The sequence below is a fragment of the Haplochromis burtoni genome, unplaced genomic scaffold (assembly GCF_018398535.1).
Source record: "Haplochromis burtoni strain Fernald_Lab_line unplaced genomic scaffold, NCSU_Asbu1 Contig_26, whole genome shotgun sequence".
Taxonomy (NCBI): Eukaryota; Metazoa; Chordata; class Actinopteri; order Cichliformes; family Cichlidae; genus Haplochromis; species Haplochromis burtoni.
In genome coordinates this window covers 498,830-520,463 of record NW_024582387.1, presented here as the reverse complement: position 1 = coordinate 520,463, position 21,634 = coordinate 498,830, and the positions used below count along the sequence as shown (strand labels likewise).

The window sequence follows — 21,634 nt, the reverse complement described above, 5'->3', positions numbered from 1 at the left end:
AGTCCTGAATCATGTCAGTGACTTCATACAGGCTTTTCCACATGCAGGACACGTTACACTGAGCTAGTGTGAGTTGAGTCTAGACGACAGTGTGTGTGTGTGTGTGTGTGTGTGTGTGTGTGTGTGTGTGTGTGTGTGTGTGTGTGTGTGTGTGTGTGTGTAAGAGAGAGAGAGAGTGTCGCAGGATGCCAGATGGCCTAAGGAGAGCAAAGCAAGAGGCCAGGAATGCAGGAGACCACACCCATATCTGCAGTCATGTGACCAGAGTGGAAAAAGGAAATCCCCATACTGCAGAGAACAGAAACGTCACATATACACAAGAGCACACAAACACACAGTCATGTTTCCATCACTTCACAATGGAAGGACTTGCATTAATTATGTTGAGGCTTACCCAAATCATACCCCATGTCGGAGTCCCCACAGTGTGTCTATAGATTTATGGCCCCTCAGCATGGCTAACACACACACACACACACACACACACACCAGGGGTGTGTTTTTTTAAAGCACAAAATAGGCTTTTACTGGGTGACTATGCAGCTAAAAATATTTGGGTCCCTTACAGTGCACACAAATGTGTTTTCTGTGTTACCTTACTGAACAGTACATGTATATTTATATTCTACTCTATCACTATTACTATTTGTCCCCTCTTTTATGTAACATATACACTGTTATAGTGGTAAATTTCATATTAAATATGCCCAGAGTTACAAATAATAAGGTCAGGGTATGTACAAGTTATCCTGTACATGCACTGACCTTGTCAAATTGTTTAAAACATGAGGAATATGCCCATATTTATATGCATATTCTTGTTTCTATCAGTTTGATGGTTGTATGAATGATAATTAACCTAAAATATGAGAAACATATTTTGTTACAACTCTGGTGACTTTTCTTTGGGGCGGAAAGCTAAAACATCTTTGGAGGGAGCCACAAACAGACACACACCCACACACATTGCCTTTGTGTCTGTTAATGATGTTCTCACACAGCGACACTATATGGACAATTAGCAAGATTCATCTTACAGTTTTCCACTGCAAAAAAAAAAAAAAAAGCTCCCAAGGCTCAAAGTCACACAAGCACACTCATTCACTGGTTTGTAAATGACTCATGATCACAGGAAGCAAGACATGTGTGCAAGCAGTGCCAGCTTCCCGTTTGTCTGTTTATTTCAGGCTGCGCAATTAACCCTTCAAACTTTATAAGGCAGTCAGCACCAACTGAGGCTCATCAACTTAAACCCTTTAATTTAATCTTCCCATCACAGAGCAGAAAACTGCAATTAACCAGTCAGATCTACGAAACCTGAATCTATAAACCTGTGTTTTGGAAGTAAAAGAGCCTTTTATGAAAAATATGTGAATAGTTTTGATGTCTGTCAGTTTACATGTTTGTGATCAGGACTTAGGAGAACAATGTGTCTAAAAGTCAAAAATTGCCAATTTTAATGTTTTCAGGTTATCGGGTACTTATTGTTCATGACGATACTGCCAAGTTGCCTTGCGCCTTCCATTCTTTGTAACCAAGATGCCTAACAGCAGGAATCTGTCTCTACAAGATTTCACAAGTTCTATCACAATGCAGAAGCACAGAAATTCCCAGATGAGTTTGTTGCAGCAGTTGGAAAAGATGAGATGTTCTACATAAAACAGTGAAGAAACCTTAGCCTTTGCTTTGCTTCCTATATTGACTTCTATTCTTCGAAGATGGGACTAGAATAAACCGCACTGAGATGCTGTGAGAGTATAAATGGACACCGAGCTGCTGACGTTTCTGTCTGCATGAACAATGACAAATCTGTCAACCATAACCACAGTTTAGGTAGTCAGCTGATTGTTTATCTAGGAGTGACTGTGCAAAGAGATAAAAAGCAGGATTTAGAAATATCACTGTCCTTCATTTGAAACAGCAAATATGGTGGATGGATTCATATTAATATATAAGATATATAATATATAATTTCTACTCCTGCTAAGAACTCCAAGCAACTTCACACTACAGGCCACACTCACTCCGCTATGATACCTGCTAAGATTTACTCTTAAATGGGTGAAAATGGGCCCAGCTTTCCCAAAACTGCAAAGTCTACAACCTGTCACACATGTCTCAAGTATCACCTATTAAGGATTGCTGACGTGGTGAAGCAACAGCCAAGATAGTAGGCTAATTCATTCAGATTTTTTACAGATGACTCCCATGACGTTTAAAACAAATAATATGAAAAACAAATAAACCAATGCATAAATGAAGAAAAGGGGTGGGGGTGGTGATTTTTGTGGTGAAGAAGGTCGCAAAGAGAGCCTGGGGTTTCTGCCCACATCACCTCCATCACAGATGAACTGACCTGCACTGTAGCAGCAGGGCAACCACTGGAAACGCATGCTGGCAGTTGCTGTGTTTCGCCAAAAGCAGACCAGGAAACAGACCTTACGTGATCTGGAGACAGTCAGCTGCAGCAACGAAAAGTCTTTGTACATCATCATCTATGAAAACTTTGAGAGTTTTACTTCCGCTAGATAGATCTTGTTAAACGAGGTTTCTCTTTACACCTAAAGAATGACTCTGGGCTTTTAGTCAGGGGCAAAAAAAGGTAAAGGGAAAAAATAGAAAAATAAAGGGAAAACAGGAATCTTTTTACCCCAATTATCTTGTGTTTACAATCTTTGGAGATGGTCTTAAACTGCACGGGAAACGGAGGCGGTGTCATATTTATAGAGCACTTTTATCTTTAGCGCTTTAATTGCTTTTAATCCATTATGTACATACTCAAAATCAATGGACACAGCATGGAAAATCTGAGACTCACTATCTCATCCGAGGACTTCTCAATATATGGGATCAAACAATCGACCCATTAGTAGACAAGCCCCTCTACCTCCTGAGCTACAGCTGTCATCTGTGCCAAAAGAACCAAACTAGGGGCTCTAGTGTTGAAAAGTGTTTTTATTAACTCTAGAAAAGAGTCAGTGCAATCCTAGACAATCCAATCCATCAGGGCGATGAAATATGAGACCCCGTAGATTTACAGAGGGCTCATTTTGGATCAAGTGGAAACCTCTTTGCTGTCATGGATAGGCCAGAGAGAATGCAATCAGGCATGTTGGTAATCAACTCTGAAGGTTATAACATGCAATTTCAGAAAGAAGCAACACAAAAATAACCAGAAGAGATCTCAAACTTTCCTATTTCAATTGGTTGGAAAACAAAAACATAAAATTCTTCATTTGTAAGATGTCCAGTCTGCCTCTGACACACTACCAGCTCTGTTAAAAGATCTACAGGCAAACTTTAACAGGCAGTTATGGTGCAGACTGTGGTCCTGTGGTAAAAGAATTTAATCTACTGAGTGCCACAAATAAGTGACAGACATTTAAACCCAACATCATTTTATTATTCCAGGTTTTTCCTGTCTCAAACTGAGCCTTTAGGAATAACTATACAATATCAGACATTGCTATTGCTATGATGACATTGTCTGAAGGTCTTCTCCTCCCCATCTAAATGGCTACAGGGGCCCATGTGACATCTGTAAATATAGTCCAAACTTCATGACCACACAGGCTGAAAGCACCAACAAGCACATCCACATGAGCAACTGTTGCATAATAGTGTCATTATTTCCACTCTTTGATGTTTTCGTGCCTTTTTGGAAGCTGCTATGGAGACTTAAAGTTAAAAATAAATTTCCTGTTGCAAAGTTTTTTCCCCTTGTATCAGTAGGTTTGGGAGTTGCACAAAATAGAATCTAAAAAGGACAAAAAGCCCAAGTTCCCTTCAGCCTAACAAGAACTTTATCTTTCACATAAATCATTAGCTTTTCAGCTTGATCCATAGCATACTTGAAAATGAGCCGCCTCTAACTGCATCAGAGATCCCCATCTAGTACAGCTTGCAGGCTGACCTTAAAAAAAACCCAAAAAAAAAAAAAACCAAATAGCCACTGTAAGATTTTATTGATCATATATTTTTGGTTATATGTGTTTTAGTCTGCACCTTAAGCTGCGTTGTACATCAGGAGGAAGCCCCCAGTCAACCATACATTTTATTAGGACCAGATATCTTTGGAAGAAGGGCAGAAATTGTACTGCGAACAGAAGGTTTGATAAAGGAAATAAAAATAAATTACAATCTGTTCTGCAGCTGAGTGCAGTTTTATATCACACAAGTCTCAAGACTACAGCTTCAGGTACAATCCAATTCAGTTATATTGAAAAGCTCACTACAATTTATATTAATCTTGTAACAGCCGCCATAAGGGAAATTAGACTGTGAAACTTCTAAAACTGAGTGGCAGCAGACTAAAATTTGTGACCCTCAGAAAATCCTGAATAATCAGGCTCTCGGTCGATCAGTGATTGGTGATGATGTGGAAAAGTCTGATTGTCTTAGCTGAGCTGAGCTTCGTCCTTAATGTCTCCTGAAGCCTTGGTATAGAAAGACTTGAATCCTCCATTAACTGTATGAATAACAACAAACTGTTCACCATTTTCATGCAGGATCCTCCTGGAGAATCAGCTCAGGATTATTTCCACAGTTGTCCTTTCACAGATGTAGCACACAGTAGGAAGTAGTCCACTTCAGATGTTTTAGGCGAGGGAGGTACCACGACAGCATGCAAGAGGGAATGCTCGTACACCGGAGCATTCCAACGCCACGTGGATTTTGTGCAGGCACACTGGCAGTTTAAAGAGCAGCTTATATCCAGTGAAACTGCACCTGGATGTTTGAGCTCTGATATGCACCTTTGTTGGGTAATGCCTTGAGAATGTCAGGGCTGCAGTGCATGTATTAAAGCCACAGAACAATAATGTTGCTACCATAACATTAACCAGTGGCATTTTAAATCCTCAGGATTAGCATTCTAGCTATGGCTGTGTTGTTTTCTTGCAGTCAAAAGTCTTGTGTTTGGCTGTGATCAGATAACAACTGTGGAATCACAAACACACATATTGGCTAATTAACGCTAAGGTAAAAGACCAAAATAATACTAGAATTTTCTGTGCCTGCTGCCCTCCCCTGGGGGTACCGCAAGGCTATGTTCTTGGACCTTTCCTTTTCTCTTTGTACCTGCTGCCACTTGGTAATATTTTCTGGAAACATGCCATTTCCTTTCATTGTTACGTGGACAATTGTCAAGTTTATTTTCCACTGAAGCATACTGGTGTGTTCTTGGACCATCGCTTTGATTTTAAGCATTCCTGCCAAAAGATTACTGCTAAGTCAATCAATCAGAAAATTACTGGTTCTGTTGTTTGTTTTGTTCTTCCTCAACTGGAATGAAAAACATTTTATTGTTTTAAACATTTGAAAATGTCAACTTTTCTTTGAAAATGCACAGTATTCTATAGATTAAATTGTCAATTGAATAATCCTAAAAGGAATTAAGCGAGCTAATCAAATATGACAACTGAAATTATTCATTAGCTGCAGCCTGACACTTGTGTGAGATAATAAGCATGCTGTGTGTAAATGAATCCATTATTTCCTGCACTTAGATTAGGCAAATTGTCACAGAGAAAGTAATAAGAAGGGACAAGAGACACAGCATTAAAGAGGACATGACCTTATTGTCCTTTTTTTTAAGCCCAAAGAATGACACAGAGGAGAAGACAGTTCTGAAACAAACAAAGCAGCAACATCTGGAGAGCATCCAGAGATTTAGTAATCCTGTTTACAGCCTAAGGCTCTGAAGCTGTTCATCACTTGAATCCTGATCCACGCTGATCATAACCCAAAAACACTGAGGAGGGGGGGGAAACATCAGACACTGCTGCTGCTGGTCAGTCCCCAGGTGTGACTGTCTGAGAAGCAGGTTGATAAAAGCCTCCATTGTTGCCGCAGATGAAGGGAAACAGGCTGTAAAATTTAAAAACACGCCGCACAGCTGAAAGATTTAGAGCACTGCCCCTTTAATGTTTGTCCTTTGCATGACACAATATTGCCCCTCTGGGCCGCCACAGCCGTTTCTGATCCAACAGATTTGATTCTTAGTTTGGTTTTCATAAACGTATCCAGACACTTGGACCAAAAAAAAAGAATCTTTTATCAACTTCAGCCCACATCTTTGTTTCCAGATGTTTCAGCCATAAAATCTTACATCAAAATTTAGATTTTGACCAATTCAGCTCCCTGTTGTATCATTTTCAGTTGTTTATTTGTCATTTTATTTATTTATTTCATTGGCTAAAATGTCTGCTGTTTTCAGCTGGTAAGAAATGCTTAGGTGGATACAAACCCTTACATTCCCAAACAGCACACTCATGCACTTTTGGATTTTGTCTCAACCATACTTCATATTTGCAACTGTACAAATACAATATAATAAATGAGATTTAAACTCATTGCAATAGTACATATCAAAGGACCCGATTCATAGTGGGGAGCTAGAAGAGACTTTTCTTGCTTTCTTGCATGGAGCAAACTACAATGACCAAATTACAGGTGTCGTGCTAAATGCAGATGCAGAAAATGTTAGTTTTACAATCCTAACTATCGGTTATTTAGGTGTTTACTTAAAAGGTACTGCCTCCATTACAGAAAGGTGAAAATTATTCCCTTTTAACAGGAAGTACCAGGCTCACTGAAGGGCTCTTAGGGGTTTGGGACAGGACAGGACAAAAGACACACTGTGGAAGGAAGCCAGAGATTGATAGTAACTAATCATTAAATACAGAGTGATGAAAAGAGAAACACTCAGTGCACCATCAGGCCTATGACTAAGGGAGGGGTCGGGGTCACCTGATCCAGCCCTAACTATCCAATTGTTAAGTGATGACGTGACGAATCCTACTTCCGGGCCTAAAGTAGTCTGCGTTTAATATGGCTTTTGTGTTGTTAACATGTTTAATGTTATGTATTTTCTTCTATTTGATCTCAAAAAGCTCCTAAAACAGTCAGTGATCACTGTTGACCTCCCTCGGCTTTTATTACCGCTAATCATTTATTTAAGCTCAGTTTTTAAAACCTTAGGATGTAACTACAGCCCAGCCCATGCAGCAGTATATGAATGACTAACCTCGTATTGTGGATGGATTATCTCAGTTGTTCTCCTGGCTGAAGTTTGGTCCTTTTACAGCATCCTGCCATGCGATTACATTTGTTCCTGACCACCGAGAACACTCACGTTAACTTTTATCGAGTGGAAAAAAGTTAGCTTGTTTATATTATGCTAACATAGCTGTGTCGCTAGCGGTCACGTAGCACATCATTATATACCAGCTAGCCCAACTTCAGTAACCCTACAAACGTCACTGCTGTTTAGTTTTCTGTCTTCATTTATGCTGGAAGTGATAACAGAGCTGTACGTTTTAATTTGTTTCCAAAACCCCGCAGTCAGGACATGCTATATTGTATTTAGATAGAAGCTAGCGAGCTAACTCCCTGCTAACTTCTAACTCCGTTAAATGTCATAAATTCTGTTTTCATGGATGCCTGGATGTTAAACTCAATTGTTACACCTGGTAGAGCAGAACGCTGATCATTTTATTAAAGATGAAAGACTTTAGACAGTTTTTCAACTCTCAGTAATGCCATAGTGATCGTTTGATATTGACCTGCAGCGGAGTTTAGGTCCAGACACGACTAGTGACGTCAGACTGAACAACCGGATAAGCTTTAGCAAAAAGGAAAGTTCTAGCCTAATATTGAAAGTAGTGATAGTGTGTCTGTCTCCTAAATCCAAACTGGGAGCTGGTTCCACAAAAGAGGAGCCTGAAAGCTGAAGGCTCTGCCTCCCATTCTACTTTTAAATACTTTAGGAACCACATGTAAACCAGCAGTCTAAGAGTAAAGTGGGGCTTTTGTAGCAAGATGGGGCCTGATTATTCAAAATGTGAGAAGTATTTTGAATTTGATTCTATATTTCACAGGAAGCCAATGAAGATAAGCCAACATGGGGGGGAGGGGGGGGGGGGGGGGGGGGGGTGGTAGTCCCTGTCGGTACTCCCACTGCAGCATTCTGCATCAGCTGAAGGCTTTCCAGGGAACTTAAGTCTAACTTTTCTTTTAAAAAGATCATAGAGATAGTATATCAATGGTTTCCTGGTAATGGTGGATTCATGGGTATTTATAGTTTTTTCAAATTACATTATCCTATTTTTCTTCCTCTTTCTGTGAAACACTACAAGATTTAGATGACTCATCTTGAACTTGGGGGCAAATACTGTAAATGTATAACATGTAATTTGATTTTGGGCCAGCAGCTCAAGGCTCTGCTTACCGTATAAAAATGCATAATCGCTCATGTATCACAGCTTACCAGAGTGATATTACAGGAGTGGGGATATCTTGGCAAAAAGAGAAATTTGGGAGGACGACAACAGTCCTCTACAGCCCAGTAGCTTTTCTGCACCTCTTCTGCACCTCTTTCTACACCGCATTCACCGTTGAGCAACGCAGTCATACCCGAGACTTTAATCAAATCCTTCTCATAATTAGAGCATGTTTTTGGGTTCGTTTGGATGAAAATCACCTTACAGAAGACAAAGGAGCTTCTGTAAGCTTTGAAAAGTGATGCATTTGAATTTTGAAGTAGAGAATTAAATAAAGCACCATGTTCTTTCTTAGCTTTGTGTCAGCAGTTTATAGTTTGACCTGTTCCAACACCCTGTGGTCAAAGGCCTGCCCATGAAGAAATGGCTTTCCCCCGTCTCATGTGAGACGTTGACATAAATACTGATTTTTACATCTCAGGAAACGAGTTGCAAGCTCACTATGTGTTAGGATCTGAACTAACTCAATGAGACACCACAGTCAGAAAATACCTCAAACTATATTACTTGGTGTCTGTCATTGGAGTCTGATGGAGTGTAACAGAATCACGTATTTGTAACAAAAAAGCGAGTAAGGTGGGGAAAATATCAAAATATACTCCATATAGTGTAGTCAAATGAATGTCACTTCTTTAATAGGTGGATAAAATCCACAACAGTTCATGGCTTTAGTTGAGTACCCAGTAGTGCCTTTTTCTAGTTGGGGTTGTGGCCTGTAGCCTTGTGCGTCAGGTAAATGATTCTCAAACTTTGCTTCAAAGAAACTCTGAGTGAAACCTGTTTACTCAGTGACAAATAAAATTTGAATTTGAAGTGTTTGATTATTTCAAACATCAGAAAGAGATATGTAAAACTGTTTTACGTATTAACTATAAAATTACATTTCATGCGTTAGACAAAGATTATTCTGTTGTTTTGGGAAGCTTTTCCAGATACCTAGATAAGTAAAAATAAAGATGATACTGGTCTTCCTCAGCCCCATCCAAACCCTTTGAGTGCTTCCATTTGATGTGGCGTCTCATACAGTTTTGTTCCAAGGCTTCAACTCACACCGCAAACATTTCAGAAGCTGAGTGTTTAGCCTGCACAGTTTCTTTCATTTTGGAAACCAAATTCAGTCCTTTATCCCCAAACAGATTTTCTTCGAGACAATTTTTGAAACGTGCTCTGGTACATCTGGTGGAGTTACAGGCATTGTCTCGAGTGGGGGTTATATTCTCTTTTGGCTCTCTTGATATTTTCCCAAGATGAAGAGCCAGGCCTGATGAAAGTCACAGAACCCATTCACTAACCTGTTGGGAAGTCTTTCCAGAAAATATAGAGGCTGCCACAGCAAAAGAATTATGGCTGCACAAGCTTGTTGATGCAAACACAATGCAGATTGGAAATGTTGACAAATTTACCAAAGCCAACAGAAAATTATTTATACAAAGAAACTCCAGGTTCTCCACTCTGAAATGAGAAATGAAATCATGCATTTATTCATATCCTCCTTCTATTCCCTCTCTGACCTGTCTGCTCTTTGAAGGGGAACTCCTTTGAAGTGCGTCAGCATCTGTGCAGTGAAGACCCTCCAATTAGCTCAGACAGCTAACAAGCTCCACAGGGCGGCTCCATACAGATGACAGTACCTGCAGCTGGGGTCACAGACAGCTGACCCTCTCTGGGCTGCATGCTAACAGCTGTAGGCCCGAACCAAAAGTCCTCTCAGGCTTTGATCAAACACCGCTTGACTGAACCGGCGGGATGGTGATGGTGAGGTCTACAGAGAGCAGTTTTTACAGAAAATCCTGGTTTTATTTTCCTTTCTCTCATCTTTGTTTTTCCATTTAGTGCTGAAAGAGGAAATGAAATCACTGAATGAGGATTAGGTTGAAACTGCTTTTGTCTGGTAGCTAAAGTAGCCGGGCATCTTACCACAGCACCGCCAGTAATGAGAAAGGTACTATCCCATCAGACACACAGACAGACACACACACACACACACACACACACAGACAGACACACACATTTATTCTATGAATATTAATGTCATCTGAAGCCTGCGTGATGGCTGAATTAAAGCATGTGTTTGCTGCCTGAGTGCTCTGTTTCAGAGGCCGATCATCATCTGTGATCCATCTGTTAAACATCATTTTTAAGCATGAGTTTTTGTTATGGGTTTGGTCCTAAATAGGTAATGGGTATATAAGGCCATTATAAGGCCTTAGAAAGGGTGAATTTACAAAGAGCTACTTATATACATGTTACTGACACATTATATTTGTTTATAATAGCATTGCAAAGCCATTTATTGATTGTATTAATCTATATGTACATTTCTTATTAGAGAGAGCTAAAAAACTGTGAAAACAATAAAGTTGGAGCAGTGGTCACTTCATAGCAAGCTACAACCGGTTCACATTCACCAGCTGGGATGTTTGGATGCTCTCCGTGTGCCTGTGTGGGTTCTCTCCAGACTCCACAGACACACATAATGGGCTAACTGGTATTTCTAAATTGGCTGCAAGTGTGATTGCAAGGTTGAATGATTATCTGTCTCTCCGTGTTAGCCTTGTGATAGACAGTAAAAGACCTAGATGCCGCTTGTCAAGAACTATTCAACAAAACAAAACAAAAACAAACAAACAAAAAACACTTAACAGCCCACACGTTTTTACCTCCTGCACAGCTCGCCCCAACGTCACAGAGGTATGTTTAAAAACCAAAATACTAACAAATGACATCAAATCAAAGTGTTTAAATACCCATCTCTCTCCTCACGTCACGCCACACAGCTGTTCTGACTCTGACAATCACAGGACAAAGTACTGATAGTACTCTGTTAAACCAATTCATTTTCACATTTGAATGTTTTTTTTAAAACAAGCTAAAATATCATCAAAATTAGGCCGATTGAAATGTATATAATCCTATTAACACATATTGTAATATATTAACAAGCTACAAAAGTGTGAAAATACAGTGTGGGTTCAATTCCAGTTTATTTCTCTGGTAATTCAGAGCAATATGTACAATATTTTGTGCCACTCGTTGATTAAATTAGGTGAGCAAAATCCCGAGGCTGAGACCCCAGTGGAGCCAAAATCATCATCATTAAATCAAATCTGGATCAATGTGATTCAAAAGAATCTAAATGTAATCAAATCATGAGGTTTCCAGATTCTGACCCATAATAACCCTTCCCAGGACATTGTGTCTCGTTTAACCTTTAGTCCGCAAGTAAAACCACAGAGATAACCAGTGTGATGGTGTGACTGTTTACAGTTTCTCCTTTTTGAAAGAGGTATGTTTTACAGATTCTGGGAAATGTTACACACATCCTTACATTAGGAACATGAATATTTCATGGAGTCCCTACTGGAACCACAGCATCCTTTTATGTAAGAAAGCATTAAAAACCTTAAGAGCAACGCATCATTTAGATTTGGAAGCAGATATGTTAAAGTTACCACAAACATCGAACAAAAGTGCGAGAGCGGAATGTGGAGAATTCCCAGATAAATGTGGAGTTGTGTGGTCTGTGACTGATGAGATTCCACAAGAAGAGGAAAAAGGGTGCATAAAAAACTTTAAATAACAATTAGAAAGAGAAAATAAAGTGGAAATCAGTCTGTGCTGTGATTCACACTTGGACTGTGAATACTCTATAACTGCTTAATCAGAACATCTGTGATTTGGGCCAAGTTAAACCAATATAATAAAAATATACAGAAAGGAAATGAGTCTTGAACCAGAGCTTTTTTTTGGCAGCCAGAGGGACAGAATTAAATTAAAAACAAATAAACAAACTGCTGATGAATCTCCATCTCTTAAATGCTAATTGTATTGTTTTGAGGGCAAAATCTCACAGGCCAAATGTTCCACACTTTCCGCTACAAAGAATTACATATATTCTCAAAGACTGAGAGTTTGGGGACCATTTTTGAAAGATTTGTATCCAAGAAAAAGCCAGCCGGAATAACTGATTTGTATAAGCTATGCAGTGGATATAGATTCTCTTTCTCTTTCACTGTTGATATTAATGTTCAATAAAGATGAACCCCCCCTCCCACCCCTAAAAAAAACAAAACATGTTTCTCCTTCTTAAAGAACATCACAAAAGGAATTTACAGCAGTGCATGAGTCTATGTTGATGTGTGAGAGTAAAAGCCAAGGCATGCCAATGAGACATGGAGTGCGTCTCCAACATGTTAGATAACAGCTGTTGTCTGCAGCACGTTGATAAGCAGGTCGCACCGAGCGGGACATGGCAGCATTTTCCTCAAGAGGTAAATGAAGAAGAAGAAGCAGCTAAAAATACGACAGCGGCAGACAACAAACATCCTGACGAGAGACATCACACATGTCGAAGCGCATCATTTAACACGCTTGGATATGAGAAAACTGCCATTATCACTCCACTTAAAATTCAACTCCTCGTGTCAGTTATTTTTCCAATTACAATTAGAAAACAAGATATTAAAGATAAAACTAATATTGGTGGTCTCGTTCTCCAGTGCAACCCTTTCCTTCACAACTGTGCACTTTATCCCCTCTCTAAAAAGCTGAGCTCACTCTGGGCAGCAGTTTTGCAGATCTTTCTTTGGACAACCAAATGCAAATTTAATTGAACCCCAATACATCTTTCTTTTATTTGTGTTTTTAGAATTTTCTAAAGCAACAATTACCAAAAACCTCTGAAATCAGATGCGCTCTCCGTATTGGGAAAAAAAACAACCTTATCTAGGGCTTATTTTGAGTTTGCCTTTAACAGCAAATGTCTTTCTCACCCTCGACCTGTCTTGGCAGAGTGTCGCCCCTCCCTGAGCCTGGTTCTGCCAGAGGTTTCTTCCTGTTAAAAGGGAGGTTTTTTTCTTCCCACTGTCGCCAGTGCTTGCTTATAGGGAGTCGTTTGATTGCTTGGGTTCTCTCTTTATTATTGTAAGGTCTTTACAGTACAAAATAAAGTGCCTTGAGGTGACTTTTGTTGTGATTTGGTGCCAAAATGTAATATTTTATAACAGACTAAATTATGAAGATTGATGTGTTTGACAATCGGAAGGAGCCTTGCTAATAAAGCACATTTCCTGTTTTAAATAGTACCACTTGGTTTATATTAGTTGAGATGCAGTTATTGTGTTAAGTGAGCAATAAATTACTGCATATGCACTATATACTTGTGATTTAATACAAGTTTTGTAGAGACTTGGTAATAAGTCTGACTCTACTAAAGCCAACATTTGGATATGCTATGACTGACAGAGATACACACTATAAGGCTAAAAGTACTCGCTCGCCTGCCTTCACATGCATATGAACTTGAGTGACATCCCATTTTTAATCCATAGGGTTTAAATGATGTCAACCCACCATTTGCAGCTATAACAGCATCAACTCTCCTGGGAAAAGTTTTCACAAGTTTTACGAGTACATGTCAATGGGCTTCCAGAATCGCATTTGTGAGGTCAGACACTGATACTGGTCAAGATGTCCTCTCTAGTCTCCGCTCTAATTCATCCCAAAGGTGTTTTTTTATCGTGTTGAAGTCGGGACTATGTGCAGGCCAGTCAATTTCTTTCACAGCAAACTCACTCATCCATGTCTTTATGGCCCTTGCTTTGTGGACTGGTGCACAGTCACATTGGAACACGAAGGGGCCATCCTCAAACATCCTTCAAAGTTAGGAGCATGAAACTATCCAAAATGCCTTGGTATGCTGAAGTATTAAGAGCTCCATTCACTGGAACTTAGTAAAAGGATGCAGTGAAGACCCTCCAATTAGCTCAGACAGATGCAGTGGTCTAAAGCACCACTGCAACCAAAGCTTTGGGTTGTGCTTGGTGACACAGCTGCTTGGCCATGAAAACCCATTCCATGAAGCTCTCTACAGACTGTTCTTGATCTAATCTGAAGGCAACATGAAGTTTGGAGGTCTGTAGAGATCTACAGAAAGTTGCTGATCTCTGTGCACTATGCTCGTCAGCATCCGCTGACCCTGCTCTGCGGTTTTATATTGCCTACCACTTTGTAGCTGAGTTTCTATCATTCCTAATAACTTCCACTTTGTTATAATACCACTAACAGTTGAATTTGGAATATTTCACAACTGGACTCGTCACGTATTTGGAATCCTATCACTGTATCACGCTGGAATTCCTGAGAACAACCCGTTCTTTCACAAATATTTGTAGAAGCGGTCTGCATGCCTAGGTGCTTGATTTTTATACACCTGTGGACATGGAAGTGACTGGAAGACCTGAATTCAATGACATGGATAGGTGAGTGAATCCCTTTGGCAATACAGTGTATGTCTTTCCCTGTTATATTCATTAAAATATGCCTGTGCTTCAGTAGATGAAACATTTGTTAAAAAACAAACAAACAAAACCTTAGTGGATCTTGAAATATTTCTTTCTTCTTTTAACAGCTGGGTCTACTCTGAATGTAATTCAGTTTCTTTGCATCTTTCTGAAAAATAAAATTCAGCCAACAGAAAATGCAAATGTTTAAAAATGGAGAAATCTTTGTCAGCAGAAAAGTTGAAGCAGGTTGAATGCATACGAGAACATGCAGCACCTGAATGAATAAACACATGAATAAATGAATATGTCAGTGAAAGCCTGTCTGACTCACTGGGCTGCTTCATATGTATACATGAAGTACTAGCCTTTAATGTGCAAGTCATTCACAAACAGCTGTGTGAAGCACCTAATCTCGATGGTTTCAAACTACAGAGATCAGTTCTGTGTCAGTCTCAACACATACACACTCTTTTAAAACATATCGAGAGGCCAAAAGCCTACAAACCCACCGCAATTAGAACACTCCGCGACGACAGCAGCTTCCTGTTCTGGATAAACAGCTACAGCTACAAGTCACTGTATATCTGTTGCTTATCAAGAGGGAAATGTTAGCACCGCAATCACTTTCTTTCCTTCCTACTTTGTTTCACAAACTTCCATCAGTCTCATTTTCAGGCCATCACTCGCATAGCTGACTGCATATTAACACAGAAACACAGCAAAACTCCATAAGAGCCTGCACTCAGCTCTTAGTCATCATCACCACTGAATGCGGCTAATAGCCAGCTGAGTAGACCTCTTAAGGCAGCCGAGCCAACACACATGATGATGTCTCTTCTTCACTAAAATTCATTGACACCAGTGTTACAGCTTCTCAATGCTGCCAGTTATTCTCCGTTTCTATTTGGGCTGGGAGATCTTCTCTGTAGTCCAACAGACATTTATTAACTCCAGTGTCATTGCTAACAAGTGAGATAATCACTGGATGAGTTTAACACTGCGCGGTTAAGATTTTAACACCTGCCAGGTCATTGGTGATTGGTCTTGGGTTAAGGTTAGTTTTTATTTTCCCCACATGGAAAATGGTCAAATTCTCAGAAACAGAAAGATGTTGCCTTTCAAGTGAAGTGTCATGTTTTCATTTTGACATCACAGTTTTCCTTTTAAAAATGTTTTCCATTTGGGTATTCCAAAAGTCAAAAGTACATCATGACTAACCTTTACCCTTAACACACACACACACACACACAAACACACAATACAACGCTGCTGAGAGTGTAAGAGTGTTTACAAGATCTTTTGAGTGTTTACTTCCTACTTCAAGTATGTTGACAAAGACTACATACCATAATCATTGGATACCACAGCTAATGTTTTTATGCTTCTCACTTTTGAATCTTTAACTTAAGGCATTGAATTTTCTAAATGGCCACAATTTTTCAGTTTAGGGAAACATACTCTTTTTTTTTTTTATGTGCACGTTTTTGAACAATGGGGAATTTAAATGCCCAACTTGGTCTCAGTTTAGACAAAAAACAAACAAACAAACAAACAAACAAACAAACAAACAAACATGTAAACAAGAATTTAAAAAACACCAGACACGATGGAGCTATTGTGGAAAAATATAAGCACCAGTGTCTGAAAATAATGTAAAAATATTACTCCTAAGCTCAGGATTTCTATGCAGCCAACGATGATGAGACTCTAATATCATTCAAAAAGTGCAAATCTAATTGATGCTTAAAAAATGACTTGTTATCATCAATTTTCAAATGGCTAACAAAACACTTCTTTGTAACAACCATTACAAAAGAGTATGCATGCCCATCCTGACACGTGTGTCGAATTCTCAACCATTTCCCTGAAATATCAACTTATGTGCTCCACCCAGATTCAGTTAAACAGCTAAAAAGATACCAGGCCATCATATTTGTTGGCTCTTTTTGACTCCCTCACAGTCTCCTTTCAACCCTCTCAGGCTCAAATTAAACTTTTTGTTGCTAATGCACAACCAAGTCCTGCAGTGGTACTTCTGAGTAAAAAAACAAACAAACATACTCATAAAATATGTATGTGGGGTAATCAGGTTGTTAGTTTTTAACTGTTGCAAATCTGCAACGCCTGCCTCGAGAGGGTTAATGTGTCCCACCTGTTTGTCCTTCGCTGGTTTCCTCCACAGCGGATTCTTTTCACCAGCAAACACAAAGCCCTGTGAAAAAGAATGAAAAGAGGCCACTAAGTTTTAAACACAAGTTAAAGTTTTTCCTTACTCTATGATGAGAAATGAGTATATTCTCTCCAGATACACATACATTCATTTCAAAGTGTGAAGAGTTGCGAGCATTAACTTGCACATAACCATGTCGGTTACATGCCAGCATGCTAACATGAAACTAGCGTGGCTGATTAGATTTATTATCAATCTAATTATAATGATGACATTAAATTAATACGCTGACAAGAAGATGAGTTGGAAAAAAAATCCCCTTGAATCCCCTCTAATGATCATCTGACCTTTAGATCATCCTCCATCGACACAACCCTAGTTTCCAGTTCTGTCTCTTTTAAAATAGGGGCCAGTTTCAATTTCTCATAACATGCACGACTGAAGAGCCAGCAGACCAGACAACAGTTGAGACTCACACCAGTCTTATCAAAGCATCTTGTGCAGGGGTTTTTGCATCACAATAATGCAAATGCAGCTTCCTTTATAAGAAAAAGAGGATATTAAAATTAATGGTAACACTTTCTTGCAGGGAAACTGAGCAGCACTGCAGATTTTTACAACTTGGGTCAGTAACCTTTTACATCATAGGAACTTTTTCATATCTCCAGGATGTCACAGTACTGTTCCTATTGGCAATGCAAACCCAAATAGAAAAAAACCCCCACACATCCCGAGGATGTAGTTATTCCCCAGTGACTATGGGGTTCAAAAGCACCTTGCAAGCGACAAATTTCAATTAGAAGACACAGAAAAGAGTTGCATTTAAACATAAATATTGATTTAAATACCACATCAGAGTACCGACAACAACACAGTCTCCTCTCTATTCAATTGTGTAACTTCCATTTGTGTAATCAATATCTTCCACTTATCCAAAGTTGATTTGTGGTGGCAGCATGCTGGGGAGGATGTTCCAGTCATCCTTCTCCCCTACAACTTCTTCCAGTTCCTTATGAGATCCTGAGGTATTCCCAGGCCAAACCACCTTGACTGGCTCCTTGCAACACGGAGGAGCAGCAGCCCTATTCCAACGTCTCTCTCTAAGGCCTGCCCAGCTACCTTCTAGGAGAAGCTCATTTCAGTCGCTTGTAATCAGTCTTATTCTTTAGTTCATTTCCAAGATCTCATGACCATACTGTAGGTCACAGTTGCAACACAGACAGCCTGTTAAATCAAAAGTTTATAAAACTTTACCTATTTTATCTAATGGGGGAATGATCTTAATAACGCAGATGAGTTAAGAGTGTGTAAAAACATGTCTCTCCAAAGCAAAGTGTCTCAAATTGAAGAGCATAACAAGTATAATTTCCACAGGCAGCATGTATAAATCCCAAACGTAGAAAACGTATACACAACACTGATGCATTAAGGCCTTTAGTTTCAGACTGCGCTTTCCAGTGTGGTTGTGGGCATATAGAGCTGCTGTGGGCTGGGAAATAAAAAAATCAATCACTCAGTCAATAAAAACAATACATTTTTCTTTCCGTTTATTCCTCGTGGAACTTACTGTTAAACTATTTTTGTCCAGCAAAATGTCTGATGTTAACTTTGAGGCTGGAGTCAATGTGGACTAAACGGGCACTTCAGTCGAATCCTGCTGACATCAGGCGTCTGATGGGAATATAAAGCCCATAGATGTGAAACCAACCCTTTGTTTTAAGAGATTTCAGCCCCCTCACAGGGATGTTTGCCTCCACTTAGATTGTTTTTTTAGTGGTATTCATGGAACAGTTTTGTTAGCAGCCAGCTTGTTTACTTCTGGACTGGACCTAACAGTGATGTTATCAGCTGTGGGGAAAATTTGGAAACAACAAGTCAGAGGAAAACTTGTTGTTTGGCAACTCAGTACTCGAGTTCATGTTTAAAAACAGCTTAACAGCTTCGTCCCCAAATCAAAATGACCTACTTTCTTCTCTGTAATTCACACCAAAGCAAAAAAAGTTCCCTCCTGTCTAATGGTTCTCTGCAGGTTGCTCAGGTTGTTTTTGTTGTGCCTTATCCCACTGTCAGACATACTCCAATTTGGCGACGGTAGTATGCTAGAGAGCCTCCCGGAGCTGGAGCTGGAGGGGCCACTTTCACCACAACCTGGAGTAGGTGGAGAGCTGGGACCACTACACTGAGCTCAGAGCAAAACAAGGACTTTAGTCGCCAGCTACAGCTCAAGATGACAGAGCTGGAGTCCATCCACGGGGTGAGAAACATGTTCGAGAGGCAGCTGAGGGGCACAGTTTAGTGTCTTAAAGCATTTATGGTATTCTGTCACGAGTCTCTCTTCACGAGTAAATGGAGGCGTTGTTCTTCACAGCATTACATTTGGTGGGTGTAGTCTGATAGAAAGAAATGAGTTCCTATATGAACTGTGAACATGTTTTTTTTCCCCTTTCTGCAAATAAAGCGCCATCTGATCCCAGTATATTATAGAGAAAGGCAGACATCTCTACAGCCGATATCTCCAAAAACTGGGCAACAGTTTTGCAATATTTCAACACAATAAAAGCAAAAAGCAAATTCTGGGGTCCAAGCATTTAATTAGGGCTGTGCAATATAACCAGAATCTCATATCCCGATATAAAACCTCTATCGTCCCAATAACGATATAAATCACAAAAAAATTTATATTTTCTGTAAATTCTGTGAATCTTGGGTAGGTGAAGTGTTTCCAGCTGGGCGTCGTGTAGCTGGAGTCGAGTGTTTTAACCGATGCATGACACTACACATTTTTAGACATAGGTTGTAACAGCCGCCGTTTTCTTTGTGAGTATTTCTTACACGGCGTGCTGCGGGGAAAAGCCTGTTCTAACGTTTGAGTCTAAGGTTTATTTTTTAGCACCTGACGGCTCTTTTTTGCTTCTCATCCGTCAATACTCTGCATACTTTTTCACGTGATTCCGTTTATTTTGAAAAGTCTCCACATGATCTTGAGCTTTATTGTGAAAGGTTTATGTGGAAAATAAACAAGAGGACATGTGATGGTTTTACCGTCGTTGTTGCTAACGACAGCGCATAAAAACAGGCGCTTGTCCGTCTGTAGTGTGGTTATATTAAATATAAGAGAAAGAGAGAACTTTAAGAAATTAATATACTGTAGCCACTACAGTGCCCATCAAAACCATGAAAAAAAAAATATTGCCGTAAAGTTTATTTTGCGACACCACGAAACAAACGATAGCGTAAAAAGAAACGATAGACGTTTTTATATCGTCATCCGATATATATCGTTATATTGAACAGCCCTACATTTAATCATACTTTTTTTCCCCTATTCTATAACAAACCCATCAGCCTCTTTCAGCCCTCATCAGTGAAGCAGCACATTACTCAGCCTCAGATGACTGTTGGTGGAGCATCTTGTGACTGAGAGCAGAGCGGAAAAAAAAAATCCTCACAGTCTGCTGTTTGTTGGGCTGAAAACCAGCTGGACAATGTGACACCAAACATTCCTGGGTTTTGTGAAAAATAACTGTTCAGGCTGACAGAGTGGAGAGTGTCTGAACACAGAAAACACAAGCTGCCATTCATACCAGTGGATGGGAGGAGTGTATCTAACAGTCCAATCGGTGAGCAGCTGAATGTGTGACAGGGTCAAATTCACAAGAGGAATGTGACCAAGGAAACATGTTTCTGTCTCGAGTGTTCAGGACGAGTATCCACGGCAGTGTTGGCAACATTTTTTCCTCAGAGGGCCAGACTGAGTTAGATAGAGTAAGCAGAAGGAAACAAAGTGCTTAAAATCCACTAGAAAATTCCTGAAAAAATTATGAATGTGCCAGTGTCCCTATTTCTGTGTAAAATAGGTTTGCAGAGATTGCAGCAAATATTGTAAGGAAAATGTAGACAGCTGGAAACTAGAAACAGATTTTAATTGTTTATGTTAATATCCTGATAAAAGTTATTTTCGAGTTTCCCAAAAGCTAAAAGATCCATGGATCTGAATTTTAGGCAGAAGAAGGAGAATAATAATAATAAGAAGAAGAAGATAATGACAAAAATCTGACAAATAATAAATAGTCAGCCTTAATGCTATTGCACTGACGCACTCAATTAACTTTGACAGTCTTGATAGATTGCTTTAAACTGTAAAAGCCAAAGAATGTTGACTTTTCTCTGTCAGGCTGTTATGAAATCCTGGTTGATTTTTGTTTTATTTCTTGTAACGAGGCTTGCATTGGATTCGCTGCGGTGGCTGTGTCATTAAAGTGTAGCTGTAATAGGTTTTTGTTTTGGGTGTGTTGGTTATGGGGTTCTCCATTTTGTATTTTTGCGCTGTCTGCAGGACAATTATGATATTTTGTGTGTGCGAGCTTTGTATGAGTGGATTATTGATTTAGGGTCGCCATAGTTCGTAGTGGTATAAGTCAAAGTGTAGGGGGGACATTGTGCTTGTTGTGTGCTTTGCAGTTAAGTTCTTTCGTTCTGATTGTTGGTTGTAGTGTTTTTTTATGATTTGTTTTGATGTTTTTTATTGTTTGTCAAGATCAGGGGATTTTTTCTTTTATTTTGGCGTGATTTGTCCTTCTCGTTTTTTACTTATGAAGTTAAATTGGGCTCAAGCTCTAGACGACAGGGGTGGCGGCGGTGACGTGGTGTCTCATGAGACAAGTCCAAAGCAGGACCCACTATAACTGGCTAAGACCGGATACTGTGTGATTTAGTGATGGATTTGGTATCGCCTGGTTTAGGATTAGCCATTGTCCAGGCTAGCAAGAGTTGTCAGGGCCTTGTGCTGATCTGTTCAGAATGCAGTTTGCGTGCGTACTAATCTGAGGGGAACTTTGTGGGTGGGGTGCAAAATGTAGAGCTAGTAGTGGGTGTATTATTCAATACAAGATATGCTT

General features: G+C 39.6%; 1 protein-coding gene across 8 annotated transcripts in view; it reads right to left on the bottom strand.

The window, feature by feature from the left end:
• LOC102302991 (plasma membrane calcium-transporting ATPase 1) overlaps nt 1-21,634 on the bottom strand; it is a 142,348-nt gene that overhangs the window by 97,793 nt on the left and 22,921 nt on the right. For 6 of the 8 annotated variants that reach the window (XM_042218962.1, XM_042218959.1, XM_042218961.1 and 3 more), the window contains exon 2: nt 16,719-16,778. The exons of 1 other annotated variant lie outside the window; for it this stretch is intronic. The gene's annotated coding sequence lies outside the window, so the exon portion shown is untranslated. Of the gene's footprint in view, nt 1-9,793; nt 10,118-16,718; nt 16,779-21,634 lie in introns of all 8 variants that reach the window. One more of the 8 variants, XM_005917796.3, reaches the window with a different exon arrangement.